General features: G+C 42.9%; 1 protein-coding gene across 2 annotated transcripts in view; it reads right to left on the minus strand.

Moving 5' to 3' along the window:
* Positions 1-25,662, minus strand: part of ISY1 (ISY1 splicing factor homolog) — a 743,196-nt gene that overhangs the window by 623,840 nt on the left and 93,694 nt on the right. The window lies entirely within an intron of this gene.

The raw sequence follows: 25,662 nt of genomic DNA on the forward strand, positions 1-25,662 counted from the left end.
GATAAAATCAAGCGTTCAATCTCCAAGCAGTCAGTTGGAGTGAGACCAGATTCGGATGTTCGAACGGACCTTGAACAAGAAGGTCCCGTCTCAAAGGTAGCTTCCATGGTGGAGCAGATGACATATTCACCAGGTCTGCATACCAAGTCCTGCGTGGCCACGCAGGAGCTATCAAGATCACCGATGCCCTCTCCTGATTGATCCTGGCTACCAGCCTGGGGATGAGAGGAAACGGTGGGAATACATACGCTAGTTTGAAGGTCCAATGTGCTACTAGTGCATCTACTAGAGTCGCCTTGGGATCCCTGGATCTGGACCCGTAACAAGGAACCTTGAAGTTCTGACGAGAGGCCATCAGATCCATGTCTGGAATGCCCCACAACTGAGTAATTTGGGCAAAGATTTCCGGATGGAGTTCCCACTCCCCCGGATGAAATGACTGACGACTCAGAAAATCCGCTTCCCAATTTTCCACTCCTGGGATGTGGATTGCAGACAAGTGGCAGGAGTGAGTCTCCGCCCATTGAATGATTTTGGTCACTTCTTCCATCGCCAGGGAACTCCTTGTTCCCCCCTGATGGTTGATGTACGCAACAGTCGTCATGTTGTCCGATTGAAACCGTATGAATTTGGCCTTTGCTAGCTGAGGCCAAGCCTTGAGAGCATTGAATATCGCTCTTAGTTCCAGAATATTTATCGGGAGAAGAGATTCTTCCCGGGACCAAAGGCCCTGAGCTTTCAGGAGTCCCCAGACCGCGCCCCAGCCCACCAGACTGGCGTCGGTCGTGACAATGACCCACTCTGGTCTGCGGAAGCTCATCCCCTGTGACAGGTTGTCCAGGGACAGCCACCAACGGAGTGAATCTCTGGTCCTCTGATCTACTTGTATCGTCGGAGACAAGTCTGTATAATCCCCATTCCACTGACTGAGCATGCACAGTTGTAATGGTCTCAGATGAATTCGCGCAAAAGGAACTATGTCCATTGCCGCGACCATCAAACCTATTACTTCCATGCACTGCGCTATGGAAGGAAGAGGAACAGAATGAAGTACTTGACAAGAGTTTAGAAGTTTTGATTTTCTGGCCTCTGTCAGAAAAATCCTCATTTCTAAGGAGTCTATTATTGTTCCCAAGAAGGGAACTCTTGTTGACGGAGATAGAGAACTTTTTTCTACGTTCACTTTCCACCCGTGAGATCTGAGAAAGGCCAGGACGATGTCCGTGTGAGCCTTTGCTTGTGGAAGGGACGACGCTTGAATCAGAATGTCGTCCAAGTAAGGTACTACTGCAATGCCCCTTGGTCTTAGCACCGCTAGAAGGGACCCCAGTACCTTTGTGAAAATTCTTGGAGCAGTGGCTAATCCGAACGGAAGTGCCACAAACTGGTAATGCTTGTCCAGAAAGGCGAACCTTAGGAACCGATGATGTTCCTTGTGGATAGGAATATGTAGATACGCATCCTTTAAATCCACCGTGGTCATGAATTGACCTTCCTGGATGGAAGGAAGAATTGTTCGAATGGTTTCCATTTTGAACGATGGAACCTTGAGAAACTTGTTTAGGATCTTGAGATCTAAGATTGGTCTGAATGTTCCCTCTTTTTTGGGAACTATGAACAGATTGGAGTAGAACCCCATCCCTTGTTCTCCTAATGGAACAGGATGAATCACTCCCATTTTTAACAGGTCTTCTACACAATGTAAGAATGCCTGTTTTTTTATGTGGTCTGAAGACAATTGAGACCTGTGGAACCTCCCCCTTGGGGGAAGCCCCTTGAATTCCAGAAGATAACCTTGGGAGACTATTTCCAGCGCCCAAGGATCCAGAACATCTCTTGCCCAAGCCTGAGCGAAGAGAGAGAGTCTGCCCCCCACCAGATCCGGTCCCGGATCGGGGGCCAACATCTCATGCTGTCTTGGTAGCAGTGGCAGGTTTCTTGGCCTGCTTACCTTTGTTCCAGCCTTGCATTGGCCTCCAGGCTGGCTTGGCTTGAGAAGTATTACCCTCTTGCTTAGAGGATGTAGTACTTGGGGCTGGTCCGTTTCTGCGAAAGGGATGAAAATTTGGTTTATTTTTAGCCTTGAAAGACCTATCCTGAGGAAGGGCGTGGCCCTTACCCCCAGTGATATCAGAAATAATCTCTTTCAAGTCAGGGCCAAACAGCGTTTTCCCCTTGAAAGGAATGTTAAGCAATTTGTTCTTGGAAGACGCATCCGCTGACCAAGATTTTAGCCAAAGCGCTCTGCGCGTCACAACAGCAAACCCAGAATTTTTCGCCGCTAATCTAGCCAATTGCAAAGTGGCGTCTAAGGTGAAAGAGTTAGCCAATTTGAGAGCATGAATTCTGTCCAAAATCTCCTCATAAGAAGAATCTTTATTGAGCGCCTTTTCTAGTTCATCGAACCAGAAACACGCTGCTGTAGTGACAGGAACAATGCATGAAATTGGTTGTAGAAGGTAACCTTGCTGAACAAACATCCTTTTAAGCAAACCCTCTAATTTTTTATCCATAGGATCTTTGAAAGCACAACTATCTTCTATGGGTATAGTGGTGCGTTTGTTTAGAGTAGAAACCGCCCCCTCGACCTTGGGGACTGTCTGCCATAAGTCCTTTCTGGGGTCGACCATAGGAAACAATTTCTTAAATATAGGGAGAGGGACGAAAGGTATGCCGGGCCTTTCCCATTCTTTGTTTACAATATCCGCCACCCGCTTGGGTATAGGAAAAGCTTCGGGGGGCCCCGGGACCTCTAGGAACTTGTCCATCTTACATAATTTCTCTGGAATGACCAAATTCTCACAATCATCCAGAGTAGATAACACCTCCTTAAGCAGAGCGCGGAGATGTTCCAATTTAAATTTGAATGTAATCACATCAGGTTCAGCTTGTTGAGAAATTTTCCCTGAATCTGAAATTTCTCCCTCAGACAAAACCTCCCTGGCCCCCTCAGACTGGTGTAGGGGCACTTCAGAACCAATATCATCAGCGTCCTCATGCTCTTCCGTATTTTCTAAAACAGAGCAGTCGCGCTTTCGCTGATAAGTGGGCATTTTGGCTAAAATGTTTTTGATAGAATTATCCATTACAGCCGTTAATTGTTGCATAGTAAGGAGTATTGGCGCACTAGATGTACTAGGGGCCTCCTGTGTGGGCAAGACTGGCGTAGACGAAGGAGGGGATGATGCAGTACCATGCTTACTCCCCTCACTTGAGGAATCATCTTGGGCATCATTTTCTCTAAATTTTGTGTCACATAAATCACATCTATTTAAATGAGAAGGAACCTTGGCTTCCCCACATACAGAACACAGTCTATCTGGTAGTTCAGACATGTTAAACAGGCATAAACTTGAAAACAAAGTACAAAAAACGTTTTAAAATAAAACCGTTACTGTCACTTTAAATTTTAAACTGAACACACTTTATTACTGCAAATGTGAAAAAGTATGAAGGAATTGTTCAAAATTCACCAAAATTTCACCACAGTGTCTTAAAGCCTTAAAAGTATTGCACACCAAATTTGAAAGCTTTAACTCTTAAAATAACGGAACCGGAGCCGTTTTTATGTTTAACCCCTATACAGTCCCTGGTATCTGCTTTGCTGAGACCCAACCAAGCCCAAAGGGGAATACGATACCAAATGACGCCTTCAGAAAGCCTTTTCTATGTATCTGAGCTCCTCACACATGCAACTGCATGTCATGCTTCTCAAAAACAACTGCGCAATAGAGGCGCGAAAATGAGGCTCTGCCTATGATTAGGGAAAGCCCCTAGAGAACAAGGTGTCCAATACAGTGCCTGCCGGTTATTTTACATAATTCCCAAGAATAAAATAATTCCTCAAAGCTATGAAGTATTAAAAATGCTTATATATCAATCGTTTTAGCCCAGAAAATGTCTACCAGTCTTAAAAGCCCTTGTGAAGCCCTTTATTCTTATGTAATAAAAATGGCTTACCGGATCCCATAGGGAAAATGACAGCTTCCAGCATTACATAGTCTTGTTAGAAATGTGTCATACCTCAAGCAGCAAAAGTCTGCTCACTGTTTCCCCCAACTGAAGTTAATTCCTCTCAACAGTCCTGTGTGGAAACAGCCATCGATTTTAGTAACGGTTGCTAAAATCATTTTCCTCTTACAAACAGAAATCTTCATCACTTTTCTGTTTCAGAGTAAATAGTACATACCAGCACTATTTTAAAATAACAAACTCTTGATTGAAGAATAAAAACTACAGTTAAACACCAAAAAACTCTAAGCCATCTCCGTGGAGATGTTGCCTGTACAACGGCAAAGAGAATGACTGGGGAAGGCGGAGCCTAGGAGGGATCATGTGACCAGCTTTGCTGGGCTCTTTGCCATTTCCTGTTGGGGAAGAGAATATCCCACAAGTAAGGATGACGCCGTGGACCGGACACACCTATGTTGGAGAAAAGAAGCATTTTCAGCCCCCGCGAGCCTAACAGCCCACAGGAAAAAAAGTCAAATTTAAGGTAAGAAAAAATGATAAATTCATATGCATTATCCCAAATATGAAACTGACTGTCTGAAATAAGGAACGTTGAACATCCTGAGTCAAGGCAAATAAATGTTTGAATACATATATTTAGAACTTTATATAAAAGTGCCCAACCATAGCTTAGAGTGTCACAGAAAATAAGACTTACTTACCCCAGGACACTCATCTACACGTAGTAGAAAGCCAAACCAGTACTGAAACGAGAATCAGTAGAGGTAATGGTATATATAAGAGTATATCGTCGATCTGAAAAGGGAGGTAAGAGATGAATCTCTACGACCGATAACAGAGAACCTATGAAATAGACCCCGTAGAAGGAGATCATTGAATTCAAATAGGCAATACTCTCCTCACATCCCTCTGACATTCACTGCACGCTGAGAGGAAAACCGGGCTCCAACCTGCTGTGGAGCGCATATCAACGTAGAATCTAGCACAAACTTACTTCACCACCTCCATAGGAGGCAAAGTTTGTAAAACTGATTTGTGGGTGTGGTGAGGGGTGTATTTATAGGCATTTTGAGGTTTGGGAAACTTTGCCCCTCCTGGTAGGAATGTATATCCCATACGTCACTAGCTCATGGACTCTTGCTAATTACATGAAAGAAATATAGAATTTGGAAAAGGTACGCAAAGAGGACCATGTTGCCGCCTTGCAAATTTTCTCCACAGAAGCTTCAATTTTTAAAGCCCAGGAAGAGGAAACAGCCCTAGTGGAATGAGCCGTAATTCTCTCAGGAGGTTGAGTCCAGCTGTCTCATAAGCTGACCGGATAACACTCCTCAACCAGGAAGAAAAGGTAGTTTTAGTGGCCTTCTGACCCTTACACTTACCAGAGAAAATAACGAACAAGGCAGAAGATTGCCGAAAATCATTAGTTGCTTGAAGGTAAAATTTTAGAGCACGCACAACATCCAGGTTATGCAAAAGACGTTCCTTCTGGGAAGAAGGATTGGGACAAAAGAAGGAACGACAATTTTCTGATTAATACTGCGATCCGACACTACCTTAGGAAGAAATCCCAGCTTAGTATGAAGGACCACCTTATCCGCATACAAAATAAGATAAGGGGAATCACACTGCAGAGCCGAAAGCTCAGACTCTGCAAGCAGAAGAAATAGCAAGAAGAAACAAAACTTTCCAAAATAACAATTTAATATCAACAGAAGGCATCGGCTTAAACGAGGCATGCTGCAAAACTTTAAAAACAAGGTTAAGGCTCCAAGCAGGAGCACCAGGTTTAAACACAGGTCTGATTCTGACTAGAGCCTGAACAAAAGATTGGACATCTGGCAAATCTGCCAGATGTTTGTACAAAAGAATAGACAGTGCTTAAATCTGACCCTTCAGAGTACTGACTGACAAACCATTCTCCAAACCCTCCTGAAGAAAAGATAAAATTCTGGGTACCCTTGCCCTGCTCCAAGAGAAACTCTTCAATTCACACCAATAGAGGTATTTGTGCCATACTTTATGGTAAATCTTGCGAGTAACAGGTTTACGAGCTTGATGCATGGTATCAATGATCATCTCAGAGAAGCCACGCATAGCCAAAACTAGGCGTTCAATCTCCAAGCAGTCAGCTTTAGAGAATCTAGATTTGGATGGAGGAAGGGACTCTGAAGTAGAATGTCCTTCCTCAGAGGTAAACTCCAAGGTGGAACCTCCAAGGTGGAAGAAATGACATCTTCATCAGAACCAGATGCTGCGAGGCCATGCAGGAGCTATTAAAATCACAGATGTTCTCTCCTGTTTGATACGAGCAATGTCTCGTGGAATGAGAGCAAACAGAGGAAACAGGTATGCCAGATTGAAGTTCAAAAGAACCATCAAAGCGTCTAACAGAACCATCTGAGGATGTCTTTGACCTTGAACCGTACTTTGGAAGCTTGCAGTTTTGATGAGACGCCATCAGATCCAACTCCGGAACCCCCCACCTGAGGGATGTCTTTGAGAACACCTCCGGATGGAGAGCCCACTCCCCGGGATGAAATGTCTGTCTGCTCAGAAAATCCACCTCCCAGTTGTCCACCCCTGGAATGTGGATGGCAGATAGGAGACAAACGTGAGCTTCAGCCCACTGCAGAATGTGAGTAACCTCCTTCATTGATAAGGAACTCCGAGTTCCTCCCTGATGGTTGATGTAAGCCACGAGGAGATGTCCAACTGGAATTTGCTAAACCATACTAAAGATAATTGAGGCCAAGCTGTAAAGGCATTGAAGATTGCTCTCAACTTTAAGATGTTTATGGGAAGAGAAGACTCCTCCCGAGTCCACAGGCCCTGAGCTTTTAATGAGCCCCAAACTGCTCCCCAGCCTAACATGTGACCCGAGACAGATGGTCCTGTGAAATCCACCACGAGAGAGAGTCTTTTGTCAGGGAATCCAGATCTATCCTCTGCGAGAAATCTGAGTGGTCTCCATTCCATTGACCGAGCATGCATAACTGCAGAGGTCTCAGATGGAACCGAGCAAAAGGAATGATATCCATGGAAGCTACCATCAGACCAATCACCTCCATGCATTGAGCCACTGAGGGATGAACAGAAGACTGTAGAGAAAGGCAGGAAGCAAGAAGTTTGGATTCTCTGACATCTGTCATGGATAGAGAATCTATAATTGTTCCCAAGAAACACACCCTTGTGTCTGGTACTAGGGAACTCTTTTCCAGATTCACTTTCCACCCGTGGGAACGTAGAATAGACAACAACATGGCTTTATGAGATATTGCTAGTTGAAAAGATGACGTTTGAACTAAGATGTCGTCCAGGTAAGACGCCACTGCTACTCCCCGAGATCTGACCACATCCAAGAGAGCCCCTAGAACCTTTGTGAATATTCTGAGACCTGTAGCAAGACCAAAAGGAAGGGCAACAAACTGGAAGTGCTTGTCCAGGAAAGCAAACCTCAGAAACTGGTGTTGTTCCCTGTGAATGGGAACATGAAGATTATGCATCCTTCAGATATATGGTCGCCATGAACTGACCCTTCTGAACCAAAGGAAGAATGGAACGAATAGTTTCCATCTTGAAGGATGGAACCTTGAGAAATTTGTTGAAAAACTTTAGGTCCAGGAAGGGACGGAATGTTCCCTCCTTTTTGGGAACCACAAAGAGATTTGAATAGAATCCTTGACAATGTTCCTCTAAAGGAACTGGAAGATAGGTCCTTTACACAGTTTAGAAGGCCTCCCTCTTTACCTGATTTGCAGATAACATTGACAAGATAAATCTGCCCCTTGATCTGGGACATTGCGTATCCAAGTCTGTGGAAAAAGAGAAAGCCTGCCCCCCCACTTGATCCAAAACTGGATCAGGGGCAGACCCCTTCTGTCAGGTTAGGAAATGTTCAGAAGAAGACCCAAATGCTAGGGTGAACTTAAACAACACCCTTGCACTCTGAGTTTAATCCAGGATGTGACCCCACGACAACCTCTAAAAAACAATGTACTCACGATATGGAGCAGAGTTAGCCTGAGTCCAAAGTAATACAAGATATCAGCCAAATAGACTTCTGAGTAAGGAACTGGTTTCAGGAAATGTCTTCCACAAAATCAGGAGAGCAGGGATAGTCCACTTATACTCAAACAGAGGAAGGAAAAAATAAGAAACAGTTAATAATGCAAGAGTAGGTAACTTGTTATCAGGCAGTTTGAGGGTTAACACTGTGTAGTCAGTCCTTGCAGAGTTTGGCAACAGGTTATCAGGCAGTTTGAGGGTTAATACTGAATAGTCAGTACTTGCAGAGTTAGACAACAGGATATCAGGTAGTTGGAAGGTTAACACAGATTAATCAGTACTTGCAGAGATTGGCAACAGGTTATCATGCAGTTTGAGAGTTTACACTGAATAAACAGTATTTGCAGAGTTTGGCAACAGGTTAACATGCAGTTTGAGAGTTTCGCAGAATAAACAGAACTTGCAGTATTTGGCAACAGGATATCAAGCAGTTTGAAGGTTTACACTGAATAAACAGTATTTGCAGAGTTTGGCAACAGGTTAACATGCAGTTTGAGAGTTTCACAGAATAAACAGTACTTGCAGTATTTGGAAACAGGATATCAAGCAGTTTGAAGGTTTAACCCAGCATGGACAGTCTTTGCAGAGTTTGGCAACAGAAAATCAGCAGTTAGAGAGTTTCCAAAGCGGAGCCACAAAGAGTAACATACAAACGGGCACTGAAGAAACAGGAAGCCTGGAATAAAAAGCCTGGTAGTGACATCATCAGGAAGGGGCGGCTCAGACTACCTGCCAATCGAGCACACAGAGAGGACCGCCGGAGCTTCCCAGCGGCCAAGCGTGACACCTTCATTCTGATTTAGAATCAGTGGAAGGCTTATCGGTTTGCTTCCCCTTATTCCAAGGTTGACTGGAACTCCATGAGGTCTTGGATTGCTCCGGCTTGGAAGAGGAGGAGGAAGACTTCTGTCCTTTGAAGTTCCAAAAGGAATGAACATTAGATTTCTGCCGACCCTTAGGTCTATTCTTCTTGTCCTAAGGTAGGAAAGATCCCTTTCCACTCGTAATTTTGGAAATGATCTCCGCCAGACCAGGACAAAATAAAGTCTTACCCTTATAAGGTAAAGACAGAAGCTTGGACTTGGAAGTTACATCAGCTGATTTTAACCACAGAGCTCTGAGAGCTAGAAAAGCTAAGCTAGACATCTTGGCTCCCAGTCTAATCACTTGCATGTTGGCATCACAGATAGAAGTATTGGCCAGTTTAAGAGCCTTGATCATATCTTGGATCTCCTCCATAGTAGTCTCTTCTGAAATAAGCTCAGACAAGGCATCGCACCAATAAGATGCTGCGCCCGCAACTGTAGCAATACTTGCAGCAGGTTGCCACTGTAATCCCTGATGAATGTACATCATCTTTTTTAAGTAAGTCTCTAGCTTCTAATCCATGGGATCCTTGAAAGAACAACTATCCTCTATAGGAATAGTAGTTATTTTGGCTATAGTAGATATAGCTCCTTCTACCTTAGGCAAGTGCGCCATGAGTCACGAATGGAGTCCGCAACAGGAAACATTTTTTTTAAAAACAGGGGAAGGGGAAAAAGGAATCCCTGGTTTATCCCATTCCTGAACTATAATTTCCGACATATGGACTAAAAAGGAACATCATCAACTTTATTAAGTTTACTAGATTTTTTAGGGTTGACAGCGACAGAAGAGTCGGAGTCGTCCAAAGTAGTAAGGACCTCCTTCAGAAGTAAACGGAGGTGTTCTAGTTTAAATCTAAAATTAACTTCTTCAGATTCTGTAAAATGTTCCCCTATTATGTCAGAGTCTGAGATTTTACCTTCAGAAGCTACGGAGGTATCCTCCTCATCAGACATTTGGGAGAGGTTGACAAGCACAGATTTAGTGGGGTCAGAAACTTTACTAGCAGAAAGATTTTTTAGATTTCTGCTTATGCTTACCTGTATAAAGCTGCAGATACCACAGAAGTTATCTGGGCAGCAAAATCTCCTGGCAAGGAAATTTATGCTTACCTGATAAATTGACTTCTTCTATGATACGATGAGTCCACAGATTCATCCTTTACTTGTGGGATATTATCCTCCTGCTAACAGGAAGTGGCAAAGAGCACCACAGCAGAGCTGTCTATATAGCTCCTCCCTTGACTCCACCCCCCAGTCAGCAGTCTCGTATGCCAAACGAATTATGCTTTTCAGCCAAAAAGAAAGAGAGGTAGCCGTAGCTTTTTGACATCTACGTTTTCCAGAATAGACAACAAACAGAGAAGATGTTTGACGGAAATCCTTGGTCACTTGCAAGTAAAACGTCCAAATAATGTAACAGACGCTCCTTTATAGAAGAGGGGTTAGGACACAGAGAAGGAACAACAATTTCCTGATTAATATTCTTATTTGAAACAACCTTAGGAAGGAATCCAGGTTTAGTACGCAAAACCACCTTATCAGAATGGAATATAAGATAAGGCGAGTCGCATTGTAACGCAGATAGCTCAGAAACTCTTCAAGCAGAAGAGATAGCTACTAAAAACAGAACTTTCCAAGATAGAAGTTTAATATCTACGGAATGCATGGGTTCAAACGGAACCCCTTGAAGAACATTTAAAACTAAATTCAGACTCCATGGCGGAGTAACAGGTTTAAACACAGGCTTAATCCTAATCAAAGCCTGACAAAACGACTGAACGTCTGGGACATCTGCCAGACGCTTGTGTAGTAAGATTGACAAAGCAGAAATCTGTCCCTTTAAGGAACTAGCTGATAACCCCTTCTCCAATCCTTCTTGGAGAAAGGACAAAATCCTAGGAATCCTGATCTCACTCCATGAGTAGCCTTTGGATTCGCACCAATAAAGATATTTACGCCATATCTTATGATAAATTTTCCTAGTGACAGGATTTCGAGCCTGAATTAAGGTATCAATGACCGACTCAGAGAATCCCTGCTTAGATAAAATCAAGCGTTCAATCTCCAGGCAGTCAGCCGCAGAGAAACTAGATTTGGATTTTGGAACGGTTCCTGAATGAGAAGGTCCTGTCTCAGTGGCAGTTTCCATGGTGGCAGAGAGAACATGTCCACCAGATCTGCATACCAAGTCCTGCGTGGCCACGCAGGCGCTATCAAGATTACCGAAGCCCTCTCCTGTTTGATTCTGGCAATCAGACGAGGAAGGAGAGGAAAAGAAGGAAACACATAAGCCAGGTTGAACGACCACGGTACTGCTAGAGCATCTATCAGTACTGCTTGAGGATCCCTTGATCTGGACCCGTAACAAGGAAGTTTGGCATTCCGACGAGATACCATCAGATCCAATTCTGGTGTGCCCCATTGATGAATCAATTGTGCAAACACCTCCGGATGGAGCTCCCACTCCCCCAGATGAAAAGTCTGACGACTCAAAAAATCCGCTTCCCAGTTCTCCACTCCTGGGATATAGATTGCTGATAGATGGCACGAGTGAGTCTCTGCCCATCGATTTATTTTGGAAACCTCTATCATCGCTAGAGAACTCTTTGTTCCCCCTTGATGACTGATATATGCTACAGTCGTGATATTGTCCGACTGGAATCTTATGAATTTAGCTGAAGCCAGCGGAGGCCCCGCCTGAAGCGCTTTGAATATCGCTCTCAGTTCTAGAATATTTATTGGAAGTAGGGCCTCCTCCTGAGTCCACACACCCTGAGCCTTCAGGGAATTCCAGTCTTCACCCCAGCCCAATAGGCTGGCGTCCGTCGTCACTATGACCCATGCTGGACTGTGGAAACACATTCCCTGGGACAGATGATCCTGTGACAACCACCAAAGAAGAGAGTCTCTGGTCTCTTGATCCAGATTTATCTGAGGAGATAAATTTGCATAATCCCCATTCCACTGAGCATGCATAGTTGCAGTGGTCTGAGATGCAAGCAAGCAAACGGAACTATGTCCATTGCCGCTACCATTAGTCCGATTACCTCAATACACTGAGCCACTGACGGCCGAGGAATGGAATGAAGAGCTCGGCAAGTGGTTAAGATCTTTGATTTTCTGACCTCCGTCAGAAAAATCTTCATGTCTACCGAGTCTATTAGAGTTCCTAAGAACGGAACACTTGTAAGAGGGACAAGTGAACTCTTTTTTTATATTCACCCCCCACCCGTGAGATCTTAGAAAAGCCAACACGATGTCCGTGTGAGATTTGGCTAGATGGTAAGTTGACGCCTGAATCAAAATATCGTCCAGATAGGGCGCCACTGCTATGCCCCGCGGCCTAAGAACCGCCAGAAAGGACCCTAGCACCTTTGTGAAAATTCTGGGAGCTGTGGCCAACCCAAAAGGAAGGGCCACAAACTGGTAATGTTTGTCCAGGAAGGCGAACCTGAGGAACTGGTGATGATCTTTGTGGATAGGAATGTGAAGATACGTATCCTTCAAATCCACGGTGGTCATATATTGACCCTCCTGGATCATTGGTAAAATTGTCCGAATGGTCTCCATCTTGAAGGATGGGACTCTGAGAAATTTGTTTAGAGTCTTGAGATCTAAAATCGGTCTCAAGGTTCCCTCTTTTTTTGGGAACCACAAACAGATTGGAGTAAAACACCTGCCCCTGTTCTACCTTTGTAACTGGGCAGATTACACCCATGGTATATAGGTCTTTACACAGCGTAAGAACGCCTCTCTTTTTGTCTGGTTTACAGACAAACGTGAAAGATGAAATCTCCCCCTTGGGAGAGAATCTTTGAATTCTAGACGATACCCCTGGGTCACGATTTCTAATGCTCAGGAATCCTGAACATCTCTTGCCCAAGCCTGAGCGAAGAGAGAAAGTCTGCCCCCTACTAGATCCGGTCCCGGATCGGGGGCTGCCCCTTCATGCTGTCTTGGTAGCAGCAGCAGGCTTCTTGGCCTGTTTACCTTTATTCCAGGTCTCGTTAGGTCTCCAGACTGACTTGGATTGAGCAAAATTCTCCTCCTGCTTTGTGGCAGAGGAGGAAGTAGAGGGTCCACCTTTAAAGTTTTGAAAGGAACGAAAATTATTTTGTTTGGCCCTCATTTTATTCGTCTTGTCCTGAGGAAGAGCATGGCCTTTACCTCCAGTAATGTCGGAAATGATCTCCTTCAGTTCAGGCCCGAATAGGGTCTTACCTTTGAAAGGAATAGCTAACAGCTTAGATTTTGATGACACATCAGCAGACCAGGACTTAAGCCATAACGCTCTACGCGCTAAGATGGCAAAACCTGCATTCTTTGCCGCTAATTTAGCCATACGAAAAGCGGCATCTGTAATAAAAGAATTAGCTAGCTTGAGAGCCTTAATTCTATCCAAAATATAATCTAATGGGGTCTCAACCTTAAGAGACTCCTCTAGAGCCTCAAACCAAAAAGCAGCTGCAGTAGTTACAGGAACAATACACGCTATAGGTTGTAGAAGAAAACCCTGATGAATAAACAATTTCTTTAAAAGACCCTCTAATTGTTTATCCATAGGATCTTTGAAAGCACAACTGTCCTCAATAGGTATAGTTGTACGCTTAGCCAGGGTAGAAATAGCTCCCTCCACCTTAGGGACCGTCTGCCACGAATCCCGAATGGTGTCAGATATGGGAAACATTTTCTTAAAAGTAGGAGGGGGAGAGAACGGAATGTGTTGTCTATCCCATTCCTTAGTAACAATGTCCGAAATCCTCTTAGGGACTGGAAAAACATTAGTGTAAGTAGGGACCTCTAGATATCTATCCATTTTACACAATTTCTCTGGTGGAATTACAATAGGGTCACAATCATCCAGAGTCGCTAAAACCTCCCTGAGCAACAAGCGGAGGTGTTCAAGCTTAAACTTAAAGGCCGTCATATCTGAGTCTGTTTGAGGGAACATCTTTCCTGAATCAGAAAGCTCTCCCTCAGACAGCAATTCCCCCACCCCCAAATTAGAACACTGTGAGGGTACATCGGAGATGGCCAATAAAGCATAAGAGGGCTCAGCATTTACTCTAATACCGGACCTACTGAGCTTCCCCTGCAAACCAGGCAGTTTAGATAATAACTCTGTGAGGGTAGTAGACATAACTGCGGCCATATCTTGCAGGGTGAAAGAATTAGACGCACTAGAAGTACTTGGCGTCGCTTGGGCGGGCATTAAAGGTTGTGACAATTGGGGAGAAGTAGATGGCATAACCTGATTCTCTTCTGACTGAGAATCATCCTGAGACATACTTTTATCAGCTAAAATATGTTCTTTGCAATGTAAGGCCCTTTCAGTACATGAGGGACACATTTTAAGTGGGGGTTCCACAATGGCTTCTAAACACATGGAACATTGGCTTTCCTCAATGTCAGACATGTTAAATAGGCTAGTAATGACCACAAACAGGCTTGAAAACACTTTATTTAGTGAAAAAATAACAATCTGAAAAAAACGGTACTGTGCCTTTAAGAGAAAAAAAGCATACAATTTTTCAAAAACTGCTTTAAAACGATAAAATTATCACAATTTTATGATAAATGCATCCCAACTTGTTAGCTAAGTTTGCCCCACAAGGAAAGGAATACTTAACCCTTACCAAAAAAACGTTGTGCTATAAAACGTTAACTTCAAACAGAAACACCCCCTGCACCTCGCCACAGCCCTGCTGTGGTGCCTACCTGCCCTCAGGGGTCTGTAAAATCGGATTAAACCTTCGATTAGGCTCAAACTGTCTCTGAAAGGCCCACCGGAGTTGGAGCTTGCTGCTTGTCTGGGAAAAACAACTGCTCAACTGAGGCATGAAAATAGGCCCCGCCCATCTCACTCGATGTCTCACAGCCTAAAATAACCGCACCAGTACGGTCTAAAACCTAGCCATGTGGGTTCATATACCCATAAAGTGAAGCCATGTGTACCCTCTATACTTCAATAAAGTAAAAAAACATCTGCCATAAAAAACGTTATCTGTAACTCCCAATCATGAAAATGTTTGCCCACAAACATCATAACATTAGTGTCACCATTTTTTATATAGCCCAATATGCAAGTCCAGTAATACCCCTCTTTATACATTAGGATTACTGCTTACCCTTTCCCTCATGGGGATACTGTCAGCCAATTCTGAAATAACAGTGTCTCTCCAGAAAAAAATGACTGAACATACCTCAATGCTTATAGCATGAAAAACATTCCTCACACTGAAGTTTCTTAAGTACTCCTCAGCCATTCTGTGGGAACTACTCTGGATCTTAGTAACAACTGCTAAGATCATCAGCCTCCAGGCAGAAGTCTTCATTCATCTGCTGCCTGGGAGGAAATAGCACACACCGGTACCATTTAAAATAAAAAACTCTTGCTTGAAGAAAATAAAAACTAACATTTTATCACCTCTTTCACTTTACCCTTCCTATTACTTAGAGTAGGCAAAGAGAATAACTGGGGGGTGGAGTCAAGGGAAGAGCTATATAGACAGCTATGCTGTTGTGCTCTTTGCCACTTCCTGTTAGCAGGAGGATAATATCCCACAAGTAAAGGATGAATCCGTGGACTCGTCGTATCTTATAGAAGAAATATATATATATTTCCAATAGGAAAAGACTGGATGGTCTTACATTAAAGGGACATTATACACTCATTTTTTCTTTGCATAAATGTTTTGTAGGTTATCTATTTATATAGCCCAGAAAGTTTTTTTTTACAAAACATGTATAGTTTTGCTTATTTTTAAATAACACTTCTCTGATTTTCAGACTCCTAACCAAGCCCCAAAGTTTTATGTGAATACGGTCAGCTACCTTCTCCAGCTTGCTCCTGTTTGAGTAAAGGGTCTTTTCATATGCAAAAGAAGGGGGAGGGGGGGAGTGTCTTATTTGCCACTTGCTGTGGGCTTTCCAGCAACCTTTTCAATAGAGTTAAACTGGAAGCTTCTAAGTAAGTTTTTAAACGGTTTTATACTGGATTTTTATATCAGTATCTGTGCATCTTATTCTTTATAGTAGTGTCTATTACATGCAGTTATATGAAAATGAGTGTATACTGTCCCTTTAATAATAAAAAATAGATTTTTATTTCATTCCAAAACATTAAAAACGAAATAAGAGGTACATCCAACCTTAGAGCAAAACATACACACTGGAGCGCAGTCCTAGAACGGCTTAAAGGGACAGTAAACACCAGAATTTTTGTTGTTTAAAAAGATAGATAATCCCTTTATTACACATTCCCCAATTTTGTATAACTAACACAGTTATAATAATATACTTTTTACCTCTGTGATTACCTTGTATCTATGGCTCTGCAAACTACCCCCTTATTTCAGTTCTTTTGACAGACTTGCCTTTTTAGCCAATCAGTGCTTGCTCTTAGGAGCTTCACGTGCCTGAGCTCAATGTTATCTATATGAAACACATGAACTAACGCCCTCTAGTGGTGAGAAACTGTCAAAATGCTTTCAGATTAGAGGTGGCCTTCAAGGTCTAAGAAATTAGCATATATACCTCCTATATTTAGCTTTCAACTAAGAATACCAAGTGAACAAAGCAAAATTGGTAATAAAAGTAAATTGGAAAGTTGTTTAAAATGACATGCCCTATTTAAATCATGAAAGTTTTTTGTTACTTGACTGTCCCTTTAAGCGTTTTGCATTACCTCTGTAGTCATAGCCTATGACTACGGAGGTAATCCATAACGCGTAAACCATTCTAGGACTGCGCTCCAGTGTGTATGTTTTGCTCTAAGGTTGGATGTACCCCTTATTTAGTTTTGAATTTTTTGGAATGAAATAAAAATTAATTTTTTTATTAACACTATAAGACCATCCAGTCTTTTCCTTTTGGAACTGTGCGCATTATTCCAGTGTATCCCTGGATGTTTTTTTTTTTGGCTACTTTACTGTGGGTGTGAGCCGGTATACCTAACTGGCATTGGTGGAAGAAGAGTCATGTGCTGTTGACGTCATAACAGCATCGAAAAAACACGGAGGAACGCCAAAACTACCAAGGAGCGTTACACTTACTAATGAAGTGCTGTGGAGAAAGTATCAGAGGCAAATCTCTGCTTATCCTGCGAAAGGGCTCCAGGTAAAAGGGTTCCTTTATTACAATATCTCAGGATGCTACGTAGTAGTACAGTGTTTAATCAATGACATGGGAAATTGATCTCAACATGATTTCTTGTCAGGGGTAATACTGTCACAACATAATGGTTGGATATATTTTTTTCTATCATAATTAAATATGATTGCTGAGTAACTTTTTATACATACGTATATATATATATATATATATATATATATACACATATATACATATATATACATATATACATATACATATATACATATATATATATATACATATACATATATACATATATATATATATATATACATATATACACATATATACATATATATACATATATACATATATATATATATATATATATATATATACATATATACACATATATACATATATATATATATATATATATATATATATATATATACACACATACATATACACACATACATGCAACCGGATGGTCACTTTATAACCACAGAGTCAGTTCCTTCAGAACGATATAACAAAGCACGAGAAAAATGTTTAGGATTAAAAAGTTTATCAGATGTCGGGGCGGAGCTACGCCGTGCTGGGACATGGACGTTCAGTAAAGAGCTCCGGAGCTGCCGGGAACATGAAGGCACTTTAAGTGGCATACCTGGGGGCCATTCGGGTCATATTTTATCTAAATGAAGGGAGAAGTACCTCTGGCGCTACTTATCACCTAGCAGCTACTACCGGAGCCGGATTCCCCATCTCACACGGAGTGCTTTGCTGCAGCGGAGGTGACGGCCGCCATCTTGCCGAAGGCCTTACCCACACATCCCAGTCTCACTACACCACTGCGACCGGTCTGGAGCGGGGCTACAGAGCAACCCCTATTAAGTGAGGGGTTTCAAAATTGAGAGGGTCGTCCGGAGCTGCTGAAAGGAGAAGAACGGGCTGCCTCTCTGCCCGCCACGTGGGCTCCGCAGGTATAGTCCTAACCTTACATCAATTAAGCTAAGGAGTGAAGGGGGGCTCACGGGGACAGATCTGCCTGCCACCCTTTTATTAACCTCCACAATACAGGGCACTCTATCCACCCCGGGGCCTATACTGTGTACCGGTCTTTTAACCCACCAGCCAGCAAACCTTTTCAGCGGATCCGGTACTTCAGTGGGGGTGGGCTGAAGTTTTTGGGCTCTCCATAAATTAATACAGAGCCCCATTTGCACCCATAACGCTTACATTTTTGCTCCGGTATAATTTGGGGCCAAAGTATGTGATCTGCCTGAAAGTGGTGCCACTCTCATTAACCATATTACAGCAGCAGCTCTTCCTTACAGCTTGGATTGTGTTTGGGACTTTGACATTACTTTTGTGCACTAAACTAAAGGGGCTTCATTGTTTTTAGGCACTTTTCCTCCACCTATTTCATTTGCCTCAATATGGCGAGTAAAAAGGGACATAAATCAGACAAACAGAACAAGCCCTCATTGATTGTGCCTTCAGTCTCTGCATTTTTTCAATTACAAGAACCTGCTAACCCAGACTCTGACCTCTCCCAGGAGGCTACTCCTATTAAAGCCACAGCCCCTACCATGCAGGACCCATTACAATCCATACAGTCTCAGATTGCTGGTCTCCCATCCAAATCTGATATTGAGTCGCTTAAAAAACTCATAAAAGAGGAAATCAAGGATTTGAAGAAAGACCTAAACGAACTAGGTTCCAGAATGGAATTTCTTGAAGCGGGTCAAGATCACCTCAATAATGTAGTCAGCACTAACACCCACCAACTCAACATACATGACTCTATGATTCAGAATTTGTCAGATAAAATTGAAGACCTTGAGAATAGAGGGAGAAGGAATAACCTGCGCCTGAGGGGTATCCCAGAAGAAATCTCTCAAGACCAACTTAAAGCCTACGCAACTGAATTGTTCCACTCTCTCTTACCTCAGGCCCCGACCCTACAAAATGAGGACATTGAACAAATTCACAGGGCTCTACGACCACCTGCTAGACCCCCAGCCTCTCCTCGGGATGTTATCCTTAGATTTTTAAAATATACCACCAAAGAAGACATCTGTCAGGCCGCAAGAATGAGGCGGTCTATCCAATTCAGAAGCCACAACATACAGATATTCCAAGACCTATGCCCTCAGACTATACAGCGCAGGAGAGAAGTTCACTTTATAACCAAAACCTTACAAGAGAACAGTATACGATACAGGTGGGGCTTTCCTTTCAGCCTTATTATTTCCCACAATGGGGCCCAAATTATTTACAAAAGTTACTCTGACTTAGAGGACATTTCCAAGAAGCTCAATCTCTCCTTTGACCCACCCCCGGACAGGGCTATAGATATCCCATCTCGGACAGATCGGATGGAAGATGGCTCTCCAAAAGAACAGAGACCCCTCTGGTCAAAAGTTGCCTCCAAGAGGCGCAAGACCGGCCCGCCTTCTGAATCATATTTCACTCCTGATCCGGTTATGAAAATTGTACGGGGCATAAATCTCCTTCTGATTCACTCTACACTGCACGGCCTAAAATCTGCTACTTCTCCATCTATCCGGCAGGATTAGAGTTTGATGTATGTTCCGCTGATCCAGTGGTATGTTAATGACTCATATATATGTTGTTTATTTTTCAAGTTTCTCCCTACCGCCCAGCTATCTGAACAAAACCCGATTTGGCCCTCCAGTTTATGCCAAATACATACTTTTCAACTAGAAGCATGCCTTACTAGCATCCCGCATCATTCTTCCCCCCAGTTGATGCATTTAAAGACTCTCTCACGCATCCCTTGTTTGTATAGAGGATCTTATTTTGGTTACTGTTTTATTTTTATGCTTTTTATTATGTTCATGTTCAAGTGTATTGTTTCACACATTGTTGAATGTATTATTACTGTGTATTTCAATTCCATCATTTGCTTCACTGCCTTTACCTATGGTATTCTTATGTATAGAGACAGTCATCCTTACATTATGGCCTCCCACCTGATTGTCGCGTCTCCACGGTCATCACCTGTCTTATTTGGTCCCCCTCCCTTTCAACCTGAGCTTAAATATTTACTGTATGTCTATAGCCAGGCTACCCAGGCTTTCTCAGGGGTAATTATACACTCCCCCCTTATCCATGGCTGACAAATCTGGGTCCTTAAAAATTCTATCTCATAATGTCAAAGGGCTAAATGTTCCCCAAAAGAGAAGCAGGACTTTAAGAGACTACCAGAAACTTAAATGTGATATTGTCCTACTTCAGGAGACTCATTTTAAGAAGGGTAGGGAGCCCCTCCAGTCCTTGAGAAGATTCGGTCAGGTTTATCTATCCTCGCATTCCTCAAAACACAATGGTGTAGGTATTCTCATACGGAAACAAACCCCCTTCCACCTTACCAACATTTTTAAAGATAGGGAAGGCAGACATTGTAATTACTGGCAGACTTTTTAATAAAGTCATTACCATAGCTAATATTTACGCCCCCAACTCAAATCATGTCCAGTTTTATGCTCAGTCCTGTAACACTGTATCAGAAATGGCCAGGGGGGCCCTGATCATGGGGGGAGATTTCAATTTAGAACTCGATCCCACCTTAGATTGCTCCTCAGGGAGTTCCGCGATACCACAGAAGACTCTAAAATTAGTAAAGTCACACATATCCAAATTAAACCTACACGACACTTGGAGGATTTTTCACCCACTTGTTAAAGATTACACATTCTACTCTTACCCACACCAACTATACTCTCGTATTGACTATCTCATGATAGATGTTACCAGCTTAGCTTTAGTTCAGTCTACTGAAATTATGCCCATAACTTGGTCTGACCACGCCATGATTAGCTGCTTGGTTAATTGGCCTACTTCTCCTAGAAGAGAACATACCTGGAGACTGGATGAATCACTTCTATCCGACCCCCTGATCAAAATTCAGATTCAGGGCAACCTCGAATCTTACTTCTCCATAAACTCCACCCCTAACATGTCCCCACTCTCGATATGGGAGGCTCACAAATGTGTAGTGAGAGGAGACTTCATAGCGATAAAAGCGGCTAGGGATAGAGAAAACTCAATAGTTCTCAAAAACCTACTAGAAGAATTAGATAAATTGCAGGATATCCATAAGAGACACCCCAAGGCCCACTCACTGCTCGAACAGATACAACATAAACAAAGCCAACTGGCCCTTATTTCGGGACTCAAGGCCAAACGCAGAGCTCTCTTCCTTAGGAGACGATTCTATGAAGGGGGTAATAAACAGGGGAGACTGCTAGCAAGACTCCTACGTAGTAAAGCCTCTAAAAACTATATTACATCAATTAAAGACACTGGGGGCAAGACCCGGTTCACTTCTCAAGACATAGCCAATAGCTTTAAGACTTACTATGAGGACCTATACAACCTAGATAGAACCTCTACCCCTCCCTCGCCTTCTGACATCTCACTCTACTTAGCCTCACTCCAACTCCCTTCCCTGACTGCCGAACAGAGATCTAACTTGGAATCACCCTTTTCACTAAAAGAGCTCCAAACGGCCATCCTATCTTTCCCCTCAGGCAAAGCCCCGGGGCCAGATGGTTTCGGCCACGCCTATTACTCTAAATTTATTGACATCCTGGCTCCCCCCTTACTAGTCCACTTCTCTGACATTGATAATAATAAATATTTCCCCCGCAATCCTTACAAGCCCATATCACCGTAATCCCGAAGCCAAATAAGTCCCCTGACCTTATCCCCAATTACAGACCAATCTCCCTACTAAACGCTGACATTAAAATATTTGCCAAAATGATTTCCATTAGACTCAATCAAATTCTCCCCCTTCTAATCCACCAGGATCAAGTTGGGTTTATCCCCCACAGAGAGGCGAGGGACAATACGGTTCGCAATCTCCATCTTATGTGCCACGCTAAAGAGCAGGGCCTTCCCGCAGTCTGGCTTTCCACCAACGCGGAGAAGGCCTTCAATCGGGTTAGGTGGTCCTTCCTCAGAGCTACCCTTCAGACTATGGGCCTAGGAGATTCTATGCTACATAGGATCTTTGCCCTCTATAATTGCCCCAATGCCCGCATCTCCCTAAATGGCATTCTTTCCCCGCCCTTCCAGATTACGAACGGTACCAGACAGGGGTGTCCCCTATCCCCCTTGTTGTTTGTATGTCTGCTGGAGACTTTCACCACCAGAATTAGCAAAACCCAGAGGTTGAGGGAATCCGGATAGAGGATCAGACCTATAAATTGTCCCTGTTTGCAGATGACATTTTATTCTCCCTTGCCAATCCAGTTAGATCAATCCCTCCCCTTTTAGAAGAGCTGGCCCTTTTTAACAAATTGTCGAACTTCCTCATTAATCACTCAAAATCAGAATTCCTTGGGGTCTCCATGACACCCAACCTTTCCCGACAGATTGAGCTCACCTGTCCCTTTCGCCAATGTAGATATTCCCTTAAGTACCTAGGCACACACTTATCAGACGACTTTGACTTATTGTTCAAGCTAAATTATATCCCTGCCAAGATCCCCCTGGAGAGAGAGCTCTCCTCATGGCACTCAAGGCATCTCTCTTGGATTGGTAGAATAAATTCAATAAAAATGACGGCTTTTCCCAGACTCTTATACCTCCTGCAAGCCCTCCCTATACCCCTCCCCCCCGATTCCTCCCCAATATTCAAAGACTATTCCATTCTTATATATGGAAGGGCGGTCCTGCCAGAATCAATAACAAGACTATGTTGACCCCCCGTATCCATGGAGGTTTGGGGGTTCCAAACTTGGATCTTTATAGACAATCTATCTTTATCCAAAGAGGACCCATAAGGATCAGAAGAGGTGGGTCTACCTTGAGGAACAACTCAATAGAGACTTAGACCTTCATTCCGTTAGCTGGTCTCCCCGCGGGGAGGGGCTGACTAAAGATATTAAAAATCTGATCACTCAGGAGACCCTGACTCAATGGGGCATAGTTAATAGAAGCAACCCCTACATTTCCTCAGTCCCATCCCCGCTTACCTCTCTCATTTACAATACTGAATTTTCCTTGAAAGACCTAGGAGTGTATCATTCTGACCCAAAACTCTCCCCCGATGTCTCTTTACACCACTTGGTTGACAATGAAAATATACATACACATGAAAAACTGATTGAGCTAGGGTATACTTGAGCCCAGAGCTGGTATAACTATAGAAGAGTCTGCCATTACATTTCATCCCATAAACAATACCTTAATATGGTGAGACCAATGACAAATCTAGAGAAACTACTGTCCTCTGCCACCCCTCTTGGCCACACCTTATCTAAAATCTACTCAATCCTAACCCAACCCCCCCCCGGGTTTCCTTCCCCGCTCTCTCGAGTCCTGGGAGAGGGAACTTGGAGTCACCATCCTACCCCAGACAGCCAGATCCATTTTCACTAACACCAAATCATCATCCGTTTCGGCGGGAGTACTAGAGTTGAACTATAAAATTCTCCATAACTGATACCTTACCCCTCGACGCTTACATAAATTTTACCCCTCATCAGGGAACCGCTGCTGGCGTTGTGGCCATGTGGGAAGTGGCATGGGCCATATGTGGTGGTGGTGCAACAGTGTGAACCAGTTCTGGAGATCCATAATCGCAGAGATAGAGATAATCTTTCAGATGCTACTCCCTTTTGACCCGCTGGTATTCCTCCTTAACAAATACATTAAACTCCCTTCCCAAAGCCCATAACATCCTTTTCCGTATTTTTTCAAACAGCGCTAAATCTTTGATCGCCAAAAACTGGAAATCACAAGAACCCCCAGACCTAGTCATGTGGAGAAATAGGGTGACTGACTTCCTAGAATTAGAGGAATATAGATTTTTTAGACTGGACTCCAGAGACGTGTTCATTACTGCCAAAGATATGTGGGACCATTATATTAACCCAGTTTGAGTTCGACGCTAACTCTTTCCACCCAATTTTCACCCTTACTTAACTCTCACTGGACGTGGAGACGCTGACACTTCATTAAATTCTGTCTTTGTGTGACATATCTTGGCACTTCTGTGATAATGACATAGCTGAAGCAATATCCAGGCCTGATAGGCACTCTTTTGTTGTTGTTTCTTTTCTTCCTCTCTACTTTTATTATTTTCTTTTTCTTTTTCCAATTAGTACTTTCCAGGTACTTCAAATATGTTCTCTGTAAACATCATTGACTAACTTGTCTTGTTACTTCTTTTGTTTTTGCAAAATTTGTTATCTATTCTGGAAATATATCAATAAAAAGATTTTGGATTAAAAAGTTTATCAGATGTCTAGTGAATAAATAACCTGCTAACAATTCTAAACCTCAGTCTGACTGAGGCGCCCTACCGTACCGGGACTAGAAGTTGCCACTAGTAATTGAGGAGATTCTCCAGCAGTAATCAGAGATCCTGTCCTCTTCCCAGACGGTCCAATCGTCAAACAAATAGCCGCAACAGACTAGGCTCACTGACTAACAAAGCTTCACTTTACATATGAACACGGAAGAGCGGAGAGTTACGTGAGCGGGCTAGTAAAAAAGAAACTGCGCCACAGATTAAAAAGCACATGTTTCTAGCGGTCTCAACCAGAAAGGGAAAAGGAAAAAGTAAAACTTCTATCCAATGACTTCAAATAAAAAGAGGAAAAATAAACCCTTTAGCCAGTCTCATGAGGGACCCTATCTCTCAAAATAAGGGTAAACTTATTAACCCCTAAAGTCTCTAACGTTACACATACATAAGTGCCTGCAAAGCTGCCCAATTTTATTTGCCCTCAATAAAAAAAGGATAAGATTTGTCTCAATAAAGATCCAATTTAGTATTTAACCTCTTAAAGTGCTGTCCTTCAGTACCTAGAAGGCAAAGGCACTTACCTGTGGATCCAGATGCAGGGAGGAAAAACAGTTACTAAGGTGTGACAGACACTCCACTCTCTGTCAGGGACCTGTAGAAACAGAAAAAAGTAACCAACCCTGGTTTTCTACAAAGGGGTAGCAATGGTGTTAGAAGTAAAGCAAAGACCACCTCCCCGCCTTCTAACTGCTTAAAGCCACCATTACTCTTACAAAAGAGATTGACATGGACACAGCTTGACCCAAATCCTTGATTGCTGGAAAAATTACCCATTAAAGGATTACATATCTTCAGACACCTTCTTCCCCATCCTCCCGTGGTAAAGGAAAAGATAATGACTGGGGGATATGGGTAAGGGAAGTGACACTTAACAGCTCTGCTGGGGCGCTCTTTGCCTCCTCCTGCTGGCCAGGAGTTAAATATCCCACTAGTAATTGGATTAAAGTTGTGGACTCTCTCTGCCATAGGAAAGAAAAAGGAAATTTAAAGAAACATTCTAATCCAAAATATAATGCTCCAATTTGTAAGAGCAAATTATTTGTGCATTAGGGTACTTTGCTAACTATGTATTTAATAGGACACAAAATTATTTGATGTTTTTTTGGTCGCTAAACCATGGCATTTTAAAATGTATTATAGTTTTTTGTTCTTTGTAAAATGGGAAAAAAATCTATAATGTTGTGAGACATGTCGTTATCCACCAATAAAGCAAGGGAATAAACAGGACTTAGGGCCCAGATATGCTCACTTTATGTTCATATAAACATGTTTAAATAGTGTTCTTTCACAAAAGTGATATCATTTTGTAAA

The sequence above is a fragment of the Bombina bombina genome, chromosome 7 (genome assembly GCF_027579735.1).
Source record: "Bombina bombina isolate aBomBom1 chromosome 7, aBomBom1.pri, whole genome shotgun sequence".
Classification (NCBI taxonomy): Eukaryota; Metazoa; Chordata; class Amphibia; order Anura; family Bombinatoridae; genus Bombina; species Bombina bombina.